At 24.8% G+C, this 12,339-nt stretch overlaps 2 non-coding genes and 1 pseudogene across 2 annotated transcripts; 2 read left to right on the top strand and 1 right to left on the bottom strand.

The window, feature by feature from the left end:
- Positions 1 to 4,148: 4,148 nt before the first annotated feature.
- On the bottom strand, positions 4,149 to 4,261 carry LOC135929236 (U5 spliceosomal RNA; annotated as a pseudogene).
- Positions 4,262 to 4,828: 567 nt separating this feature from the next.
- LOC135929203 (5S ribosomal RNA) lies at positions 4,829 to 4,947 on the top strand. Its single transcript, XR_010572517.1, has one exon. It is a non-coding gene; the product is annotated as a 5S ribosomal RNA (ribosomal RNA).
- Positions 4,948 to 9,288: 4,341 nt separating this feature from the next.
- LOC135929239 (U5 spliceosomal RNA) lies at positions 9,289 to 9,412 on the top strand. Its single transcript, XR_010572543.1, has one exon. It is a non-coding gene; the product is annotated as a U5 spliceosomal RNA (small nuclear RNA).
- Positions 9,413 to 12,339: the final 2,927 nt, after the last annotated feature.

The following is a 12,339-nucleotide window of genomic DNA, read 5'->3' on the forward strand; positions in this document are numbered from 1 at the left end:
ATATATTATACATAAGTATATATAAATATTAAAAAAAATAACCCAATTGGTTTTGAAAAAAAGCTGGAGAGGATATTTTGATTTTTCTAAAATTTACTCTGGTCTTTCTTGTAAATAATTCGCAATTTAATTAAAGCTCCTTTGCCTTTAATACAAAATTAATCATTCATGATCAACATGAATTTATGGCTAAATACACAAAATATGCTGCATTTTTTTGTGTATTTATGGGTATTTCTTCGCGAATTCGCGCAAACTGAATATACAGGGTAATAAATTGAATTTAATATAAATTTTTAAAAATTAAAATTAATAGTTAATTTATTGAGTGAGTTTCTATTTTATATTTAAAAAAATTGTTAGGAAATGTATTTTTAGAATTATTTTTTTTTATATTGGTGATTTACGAATTTCCGACAAGTGAAATATTCGAACTATTTAAATTTAAAACGATTTTTTCATACAATTTTTGCAAATTGAAATCAAGTAAACAAATTATTCAAATCAAAATTATCTGAATCGTAGTAGTAAATTTGGCCGAGCCTTGAACAAAAACAATGATGATTTCAAAAAAAATTAAATTTTTCGAATTTTTTAAAAAAAATAAACTTTTACGAAAATAAAGTGGGAAAAAAATTAGTTCAAGTTCAAAATTACGTAATTCTTCCCAGAAATAATTAAATTTATCAAGATAAAGCTAGATACAATACATATTTTATCGGATTGCTTTATATTTCTTACATTATATTTCATCATTCTAATATTGTTATTATATATATATTAGGATTAGCATGATATAAAATTTACAACCATTCTTATAATTGGTTAGCGGTTAAAAATATTTAATTTTTGGCATGTAAAAGTTCTTATCAATTTTTTTTCATATACAAAATTTAAATAAAAATATCGATATTTAATATATTTTTTATTATTGTCAACGCGTTTACTTTTTTTTTTGCAAAATTTAAAATAAAATCTACAGATATTTTTATTTTCTTGTGTAAGCAAGCAGTAAAAAGTTTTGTTACGTTTCACGGCTAAATTATTTTATTTAAAGTTAAAATTATATATACCACTATTTATGTTAGCTGTGATTGAAATTTAGAATTAAGATAACTAAAATTGATTTTTTATGTTTTTCGGGGTGTAAATTTTTTTTAAAAATTTTTTTAATTTTTATATCGTTACTTCTATTAAATTATAATATAATTCAAAACTCCTTACCTGCTGAATTGATCGACTTGGGGGCGGGGATGAAATAAATATTATTCGTATAAAATTTTTGACCATAGCATTTCTCTTAATGGGCATGTTTAGATCTTAACATTTTATTTTTAACTTTTGCACAATATTAAGAGAAAAATATCTGTTAGTGTTATATTTGAATATCGTATATATTATAAAGGTTACGTCGTTATATATAAGGATAGTTTATTTGGAAAACAATGGTTTGATTGTTTGCAATATATAGATTTGGTCAATGAATTGTATTATAATAATACTATAATAAAAGTATAATTTTTACAGCAATAAATTTTGTCCTATTTCATCTCAAAATTTAATAGATCATATGCTAAGTGTATTAGTTTTAATTCTCATAATATCTCACATTTAATATCGCTTTTGGCATATATTTTAATTTGGTTTTTGGAACTATGAAGCATGATATATAATTGGAAAGAGTACTAAATAATCAGCATTTTGGCCGCTTTTTTATATCCTCATTAATGTGTGTATTAAATGTTTCATCTAAAAAATTCAACATCAAAGCGACGAAGCCGTTCCAAAAGTTGTATTTTCTGATGAAACTTCATATGCAAACTTGAAAAAAGTTTAAAAAAGGTTTCAATTTCCTTTAAGTTGTATTTTCTGATGAAACTTCATATGCAAACTTGAAAAAAGTTTAAGGAAGGTTTCAATTTCCTTTAAATATTTTGCCTCATTGACATTAATATAAAAATCATCTTTAGGAAGACATTCTTACCCTAATCGTTTAATGGCGTCTAAATTCTTTAAAATAAAATATATTATATAAATAACATTAAATATTATGGTTAATTTACTTTATTTATTGTAGAAATCATACATAAGATACTTTGAATTCCACCAGGTGACCACGGCGAGTGGTACCCTTGTACCGGCAGAGATGGCGGTTTTTTCGAATGAACTTAGGCGACAGGTGAAGTTTTTACACCAATTGATGTATTTTTTCCAATTTTTGATCAAACATATTAATTTTTCTTTAACTATAATTTTGATAACATGAGCTAGGCATCCATGACTATAGAAAGGCATATTGTATTTTTCCCTATAATGATTGGCCATTCTGCTGCACTTATCATATTTTTAGCATTATCATATATAAGCGCTATAACATTTTTTTAATCTCAAATGTTTCAAGAGATTTTAATAAATAATTAGCTATATCTTGTCCATTTCTATTCTATTCTATTCTATTCTATTCTATTCTATTCTATTCTATTCTATTCTATTCTATTCTATTCTATTCTATTCTATTCTATTCTATTCTATTCTATTCTATTCTATTCTATTCTATTCTATTTTTAAATATAATAATCAAAAAAATTGTAAAAACGCTATTCTTCCTATACAATCATCCTTTTTTTTCGGAGAGTTTTATTGGAAATATTTCTAAAATAAATAATTTTTTATAAAGATTTATCGTTAAAAACAACAGAATACTTTTGTAATTAATATTCTAAATCAAAATATAAATTGAATATTGAAAGAAAAAAAAATGGTTTCCAAAAAAATTTAAACTCTTTGGTCCGGCTTAAAAACTGACATTTTTTTCGATTAAATCGCGGCCTAATAATTTGTTTCCATTGGGAAAGTATAAATAAATATCAGTGACCATCGGCCCTATTTTAATTTTTTTTAAAATATACCCGGGGCAGGTCGTCAAAAAAATTTATTAAAAAAATACTCGGGGCAGGTCGTGTCAAAAATTTTTTTTAAAAAAGAAGTCTGAGTCGGGCAGTAAAAATGGCACGAGCCACCAAAATAAGGGTGAGTTTATTGGGGGGGGGGGGGGGGGGAATTAATAACCGTAATTAATATCGGTTCTTTTCAGGTTTAGATTGAAAAAAAAATATCTGTTCAAAGTTAGGTAAAAATAATAATATCGGTTCGATTTCAACTTTTAAAATCACCTGTTCGAACTCTTTTGCATATAAGCGGTATTGGTAAAATTATATAAAAGAAACATATTCAAAATATTATCCTATGCTTTAAAAAAAGAATCTATGCCTTCAAAATATTTTCACGAATCTCTCTTGTCAAATTAAATCTATGGAGGAGGAAGAAGAAATTTTATGTCTGAGAATACTTCTATATGCTAACTTGGGTAGCCGGCACCGTCAAATAGCAATATACAAAAATATCTGAAAAAAATTGTTAACTGATATTTATCGCAAAAATGTCCGGGTTATTAATTATCTTTAAAAATAGTTGAATTATCAAAAAGTTCACAACGATTCAAGGATATTTTTCGGGAGGGGGGGGGGGCTCGGTTTAGGTTCGAGTGACAAAATTTATAACGGTTCAGGGTAAATATTATTGGTTAATACAGGTTTAGCGGTTCGGTAAAGGTTCGGTTTTAATGCCTGAAATAAACAATTTTGCGAACATTTTTCCTAACTCCAACCATAGTCAAATTATATTTAAGTAAAACAAAAAGATTATACATTTAATTAAAAATTTTATAACAAGTTATGAATAGCATCTACAATTATGAACTTATGAGAAAATATACAACACTATGAAATGCATGTAGAAAGGCCAAATTTTCAGAAAAGATAAGAAAGATGCAAATATTTATTTATGTATAAAAATTAGCTAATTAAAAGATATTTCTTTAGCTTTCACCTTATAGTTGTATAAAATATTGCTATCAGCTAAACCAATCAATTGATTTAAAAGATCTAATTTTGCAGGACTACTTATTTTTATTTTCTTACCATCTAATGAGCAAAGGCAGTTTGGAAATCCATGTTTTTCAAAATATTATTGTGCAATCTAAAATGTTGGGAAATACTATTGGCTTAAGATTATTACGATGATTATCATTAGACAAATATTTTTTAATAAAACACTATTGGTTAAATTTTATTGAAATTTTTTGAGCAATATTATAATAGAAAAATATCTCTAATAGATGAAATAACTCATTTATGATCCTTCACACGGAAATCTTTAGTAAAAGAGGAAATATTTATGCGTTCTGTGAAGAATCTGAGACCAAAAACCTGTAAGGTAAATATATCAGGAACTTATAGAATAATTTTAATTATAATATTAGTCTTATCTAAGATAAAAATTTACATAAAAATTATTGATTACTTTATATGATAGCAATCACAACTCAGAAATAGTAGTTTATATCAAAGTTAATTTTTAATATTAATAAATAATTTTTATTATTTTAGAGTTAGAAATTTTAAAAACTATGTTTAAATGGGTGGGAGATATATCTTATTACTAGTGTATAACTCTCAAAAAATAATTTTTAGGATTAATAGGAGGATGTCCTTCAGAATTTTCTAACTATTTTGTACTATCATATTTAATTTTATATTTCTCATAATTATGAATAATTTTATGTGCTAGATGGTGTAAATTTATTTTACTTAATAAAATCAAAATACCTGTAAAAAAATAAATAAATATAGAAATTATATGTAAAAAATTATCTTGTTTATTTAAGATAATAATTTTTGTTTACGAAATTATTTGTTTATTAAAATAAATTGTAATTTTTTAAAAAATTATGATTCACATATATAATGAATTTAAAATCAATATTTTCGATTACGTCCATATCACGTTGAAAGCACCGGTTCCCTTTCGAACACCGAAGTTAAGCAACGTTGAGCTTGGTTAGTACTTGGATGGGTGACCGCCTGGGAATCCCAAGTGTCGTAATCTTTTTTTCACGCTATTTATTTGATAAAATCTTGTTGATGATTTTTATCAGATATCTGCAGGGGCCTGCCTGCTCTTATTTTAGTTTTTTTTAAATACCCGGCCATTAAATTATTTTATTATACCCGGGGCATATAGTCATTATTAGCTATAAAAATTAAAAATAAATTCTCCTATGACTGATTTGAGAGTTCATTTAAATCAGATTTTTCATTTAAAATGAAGAGTGTGTTAAGATCAATTTTTTTATTTTTCAAAATTAGTATAAATAATTTTAAAATATTTTTTCTACAAAGTAGATTCCATTTATTATATATTTTTTTTGTCAAAAATTATCCTTCTTTTAACCAATCAAATGACGGATTTAATAGGAGTAAAATAAAGATATCTTTCAGAATTTTATAACTATTTTGTATTATCATTTTTAATTTGACTATTTCACATATATATGACATTCTTTTATAAGCTAGATGGCGTAAATTAGTGATAATAATTTTGACTCACGTGCATAGATTAAATATTATATTTTAAATGTTACTGACATTTATTACTGACATGTAAAGATTAAATATTATATTTTCTATTGATATATTGATATTCAAAGGCATTGCTCTATTCTTTTATTCTATTTAATTTTGTATTTAATATTAACTCTTAAAGTTTTATATATTGAGTTTAAGTTAAGTTTAAAGATGCAGGGGCGTCGCTAGCCTTTATAATCTCAGGGTGCTCAACTAAAAAATTTTAGGGGGGCTTTGCCCCTATACCCTCCAATTTGCGTCGCCCCGCATTTACTTGGCCTTCGGTCGGGTTTTATATTAATATATAATACTTTTTTAAAATTTGCTAACTCTAAACAATTATGCTGAATTTCATATTTTGTCATTTATTATATTTTGCATAGAAAATAAACTAGCATATAAATAATTAAACATATCTAAAAATAATATTTTTTAATACAAAATCTATTTATTACAGTAGACAAGTTTTATAGAATGGACTAATAAGAAGAAATCTATTAGCCTTCCAAATCAAAAATCCTTGAAGAAGAGAATATAAACGACCAATCCAAATTATAAAACTATATGGTGGTTAGAGTTTTCTCTTAGATGACATGGAAGCTAGATAAGTAATCGAGAAAATTATTGTGAGATATTAAACTTATAAAAGATTATCTTACATTTTTTAATGATATATAAACGACTACACAGTTGACCAGTATTGCGTATCTAAAATATACAATCATATGCTCTCAGAAGCTGTAGTATAATCTTAAATTACATAGCCACACAAATAATAGATGCTGGTTAATTTACAGTCATAGCCATGACACTCATGATGGTAACCCATATCAGAATTATTATGTTAGATAAATTGATGAAACAAAAACAATATAAATCTTTAGAAGAAATTATGCAAATATATTGAAACCTTGAGTTATTTACAAGGCAAGGATGCCATATTAGAAATGAAAAATTTTGTGAATATAAAATAAGAACCAGAGTGATATCAGAAATTAAAATAATATTGTCGCACCATCTCTAGTTGGTATATTATATCTTAAAATTTTAGTAGTTTGTAATAATATCAAAAATATATTCGTATTAAAACTAAAAACTGTTTTTCAAAGAAAAAAAAATTAGCTTTTCTAAAAACACGTAAAAAAAATAGAAGAAAAGATATCTAATTTATTACCTCCATTGTGGGATGAATAATAAGAGGTTAAATAATAATAATATTTTAAATAAATGGATGGCGTTAAATAGTTGATTACAAATTGTTACTTATATTTATTACCCTAAGCATTTATTAGTCAAGTTTTAAAAATAAAATGTAATATATTATATAACTGTCAAATACATCTGCAAAAGTGGAATTTTACCTAATATTTTATAAATAATTATATATTATAAAGGATTATAAACTATATGTCTACTTACTTTTTATAAATAAATCTCTTATACTTATTAGGATTTGAACCTTGAAAATAATTTTAGAAAAAATGATAATTGAATTTAAAAATCAATAATATAGTTGATTAGTGATGTTACAATTAAATTTGTTAATTTTCAATTAATAAATGATTATATTAATTTAATTAGGGTTATATAATAATTTAAATAATAAAAGTCAAATAAGATTCAACTGTTAATGCTAAATTAATATTTAGTGAGTGATATTGATATATTTTTAACACAGAATTTGATCGCAAGCTGACATAGTAAAAATATAATTTATATGTATGTCTTATTAAATTTTAAATAATAAAATCTATACATTACTCAATAGAATTATAAATAAATTGTTCAGGGAGCAATTAAAAAAATTTATTTTTAGTTCAAGGGGGTATTAAGAAGTCATTAAAAAAAAAATTTTTCTTCAGGGGACTATTCAAATTTTTCAGGGGGCTTGAGCCCTTGCGCCCCCCCCCCCCACCTAGCGACGCCACTGCAAAGATGTGAAACCTTAATATAGAAATGAGAGATAAAACAGTTTTAAAATGTAGGTAAGATAACTACTTGCGCTATTTCATGTTGAACTTAAGGTTAAAAATAATATATAAGTCATAAACATTTTTTAAACATTTTATTTTATAAATTATATTTTACAAAAAATGAAAAAGGATGAACAATATGTTCCATTTTATATTTATAAAAAATAATGTGCATCTTATATATAATACTTAATTTGTATATGAAATTTATTTGTATATATAATGATTAGAAAAACAAATTAATAAGATGCGATATAAATAAGATATGCGATATAAATAAGATTAATTTGCGATTAAAATAAGATTAATTAAAATTTATTATGAGGTCAAAATGCTTTCGATAATTTCTTAAATATATATTCAAATTGATGTTACTTAATTCTTTAATTGGCATATAATATCCCCATTTATAAATAGTGTGGATAACTATATTTATCTTAAGCATAGTTGCCATTGCAACTAACTCCACCTCTGTTTAATAAATTGCATTTTGGGCCACGCCTAGTTCTTCCCAAATAAGCCAACGGGTTCTCCCAAATTCTCCTTATCTGCTCAAGCATATATTTGCTCCTCATGAAAAGAATGCATTGCTGTCTCAGAAAATCATTTGGCATCCGTCATCAAAACTTTGCTTATACATCTATAATAATGATTAACAATTTAATTTATTGTATATATATATATATATAGAACTAAAGAGACAATTTCCATCACCAATAATCCGCTCGGTAGAAAAATATACTCCCATCACACCATTATCATATTTTGGATATCTTTTCTTGAGCACAAGGAAAGCGTTCAGGAGATAAATTTTCGAATTTCTTTTGGTGAGAAGAAAAAGATTTTTATTATCTTTCTTGGAAAATACTGTCTATACTGTCAATTCATTATCTAAAAAATATGCATAATTATATATTACAAATTTATACCATTCTCAATGAACTGGCCTATTTTATCAATTACAGCTGGTGCATTAGGATTAGGAGGCAAAACTAGTAATTTGAAAAACAAATGAATGACAATTTATAAAAATATTACTATTTCCTCGAAGGCTACCACTACCATCTTCGTTTGGTCATTAAATATCTTAACCCTCTTAAGATCTGTATCATCTAAAAAATACGCATAATATTAAATATTTTATATTCTTGGTCTTCACAATTCTCACCCTCTTATCCATATATCGTATTGTGTAATTTTGAGAATAAATATAAAAATTTAATGTGAGTTTAAAAAATATTAGCTTCCAAGTGATTTTCATGGGCATTTAATATAACTCACTTCCTCAGAATTTTTATCATCTAAAAAATATGTATATTACTAAGTAATTAAGACAATTATACGCCTTTTCTTGCAAGGTAATGTTTTATATCACATAATATTACCTAAATATTAAAAATAATTTAATAATAATGATGAATTTTACTTTTAAGAATTATAACTATTGGATAAAAACCCACTCAAGGCCTGGTCATTTTACCACCTTTTCTAGCAGCCCGATAGCTGTATCAGATTGATCATTAACTAAATAATGGTTATCCCTACCAACATAACGACTTATATAATTTTTCTGCTGTTTAAGCTGAACAAGAAACGTATCTTTAAAACAAGATTCCAAATCTGCTTTAGATACATTGACAGGATCTATATCCTCTTCCACTTCACCTTAAATAGAGACACATATATATAGTATATAATTTAAAAATATTATACCCCATAGGCTTGTTTTACTTTTCCACTATACAACAGCTCATAGGGTATAATCGATGATTCATGATGATACGTGTTATAGGCAAATATTATGTCAGGCAAGACATCTGTCCAAACTAAGCATATTTAATATAAAATTAAGTCTCAGATTCTTCGCAGAACTAATAAATCTACGCCTTTTACTAAAGATTTTCTTGCGAAGGATTATAAATGAGTTATTTTATCTATTGAAAAATTTTTTAACCCTTTTTTAAAAGAAAAACTAATCATTTAATTAAATTTAGATTTTGTAGTATATCAGCCTAAATGTGTTTTTTTCCGACAAGGTATTATTTTCACTATAGACCCGAACCGTTATTTATAACTCAGTATGTAAAAAATTATAATGGTTACACTTTGGTTACGGTTCTTAAGAAATAATTTATAAAGGTTCGGTTAAGCTAATTATAAAGGTTTATAAAAAAAATTTTTATTGGAGCAACACCATCTTCTAATTTATTTTTATTATAAGCAACAAAATATATAAGATTCAAAATAACTCATTTTTAAATATATTATTTGAACGTATAAGTTATACATTTTCTAATATAAATGGATTCCTTTTTGTTCTTGTGGCGATAACAAATATTTTATCCCCGAAAAAGCCCTTTCTAGAGAAACGTGTGTTGCAGGAACCGCCAGTATTATAAGAGCAAGTTTATATAATTCTGGATATTCAAATTATTTTCCTTTCTAAAATATAAACCGGTTTAACCGTTTTTTATAAAGATTCTTTTTACTCGTTCAAAAAATAATTATATCGGTTCGGTTACGGTTATGGTTCAGATATTTATAACGGTTTATAATGGTTTAACGGTTAGTTACGGGTCTCTCCGGATCCCTGATTTTCAAAATTTTAATTCATTTTTTGAGCGCGTTTTTTTTAAACTTAAAAATTGATATAATGTTTGGAATACTTATCTTATAAATTGTAAGACAATGTTTCTGTTAACTTGTAATTTATATTAAAATATATAGAAAATTTAATATAAAATTAAGTTTAAAAGTTCATGGTCTGAAATTCAAAGGGTAGGTACTAAACAGGAGGCAAACATTTCGTATAAAATTAGATATTTAAATTTTAAAAACGCGCTCAAAAATAGATTTAAAGTTTTAAAAAAAGTAACATATTGCTGGAATAAACACATTGACGCTAAGGCTAACATATATATTTTTTTATTATATCCGTCCATTGCAGATCTCAAATTTATATGCTATAGAAAAAAATAAACAATTTAAAATAGATACTATAGGTTAAAAATAATAGAAGAAGAGAGGATTGATGAAGTTATTATATGATGGATTATTTAATGGTTAAGATGTAGCAGCGTACCTGATATAAATCCTAATTAATGTTAAAATTAAACCACTGATATGTTATATATGAAAAAGAGTGTATATACTTACATCCTTTAGGTTCTTATTATTATCTGATACAAATCCCTTTAAAATTGAAACATATATATACATATGAAAACTTACATTCTTTATGTTTCTAATTATTATCGGATTCAATCCCTATTGATGTTAAAATTAAAATATTGATATGATATATATATGAAAACTTATATCCTCTAGGTTCTAATTATTATCGAATACAAAGCCCTATTAATTTAAAATTGAAATATTGATATGATATTATATATATGAAACTTACATCCTTAAGTTTCTAATATTATCGGATACAAATCCCTATTGATATGATATATATGAAAAAGAGTTTATATACTTACATCCTTTAGGTTCTTATTATTATCTGATACAAATCCCTTTAAAATTGAAACATTGATATGATATATATATATGAAAACTTACATTCTTTATGTTTCTATTTATTATAGTGTCAAAATTAATTTCCTTTTCTTTATTGAATACAGAGTGTCCAATTTTTTATATTTAATTTATGACAAATTTTTTTTTTGAATATTTACGTTAAAATGCATCAGTTCCCCGCATGATGATGTAACCTTTTCTCATTCCCGTTTTTTTACTATCTTTTATTAACTTTTCTACCTTACTTCTTAAAATCTTTATCTTCTAAATTTTTGAGAAAATTGATTAATTCTAATCGCAAATCTTATACCCCCTCAGCCAAGATATTCTCATTTTCCAATCAGAGATTCTTTTTGTATACTTTCTTATATAATATCAACTAAATTAATTAAATGGCTGAACTAAATTGTTGTTGGGCCATAAATCAGTTATAATATTTATTATTTTTAATGAGTAGATATATATACATAAATAGTACATTATACAACACTTTTTGTATTCTTTTTGTTTAAATATTATAAAATATTTTCCCTGTTTTTATCAACATTCATTTTCATGAGAAGCGGGCCACTAAAGTTCGAGACGTTTTCAAATAATTTTGACAGAAATTAAGTATTTCAAATCTTCGTAACACAATAAAGTCAATAAAAAATTCATACGATAATAAAATCAATGAAAAATGATGTAACAATCGATATAGGCTTACAAATTTTAAAAATAAGCATCATTATTTAATTTTGTATTTTTTTGTTAATGATTTTTTTTTAAAATTTTGATACTAATGAATTAAGCAATTTATTCGAGTTTAACTCTGGTCAAGAAAAGGGTGATAGAGATTTGCTGAAAAGTAATATTATATAATATATAGAAATTCTATTATTTATAATATAACTAACATTTTTAATTATATTATATCGCGTTTTAAATTTTTTAAAATTAAAATTATAAATAAGCCCCCATTTCTAATGGTTCGTTTCCTGATACTAGGGATTCTAAGGATACATCAGTACATGGATATAGATAATGGTGGTGTGAATCAATACCTTTAAATTTAAAAGCCCCTATATTACTTTAGTTATTAGTGAGTAGAAGTAAGTGACAAGTAAAATTCGCATTTATTATTAGTTTTAGCCATATATTAAGTAAGAAAGTTGACAATATATTGGAATTAAAAAGATATAAATTCTTCAGTTCATGGGTGAATAAAAAAAAATGAATCAAAATTATTTTTAGTAGTTTTATTTTGGGCAAGATATAAATACAAAAAAGATACCTCTATTAAAAATGTATTCTAATTCAATTTTACGTGATAAATTCTAATAGAGCCGACAAGGGATAGAGTTATTCAACTACAAAAAAAAATTGAAGGTAATATATTC

The sequence above is a fragment of the Gordionus sp. m RMFG-2023 genome, chromosome 4, assembly GCF_954871325.1.
Source record: "Gordionus sp. m RMFG-2023 chromosome 4, tfGorSpeb1-WG-v2, whole genome shotgun sequence".
NCBI lineage: Eukaryota > Metazoa > Nematomorpha > Gordioida > Chordodea > Parachordodidae > Gordionus > Gordionus sp. m RMFG-2023.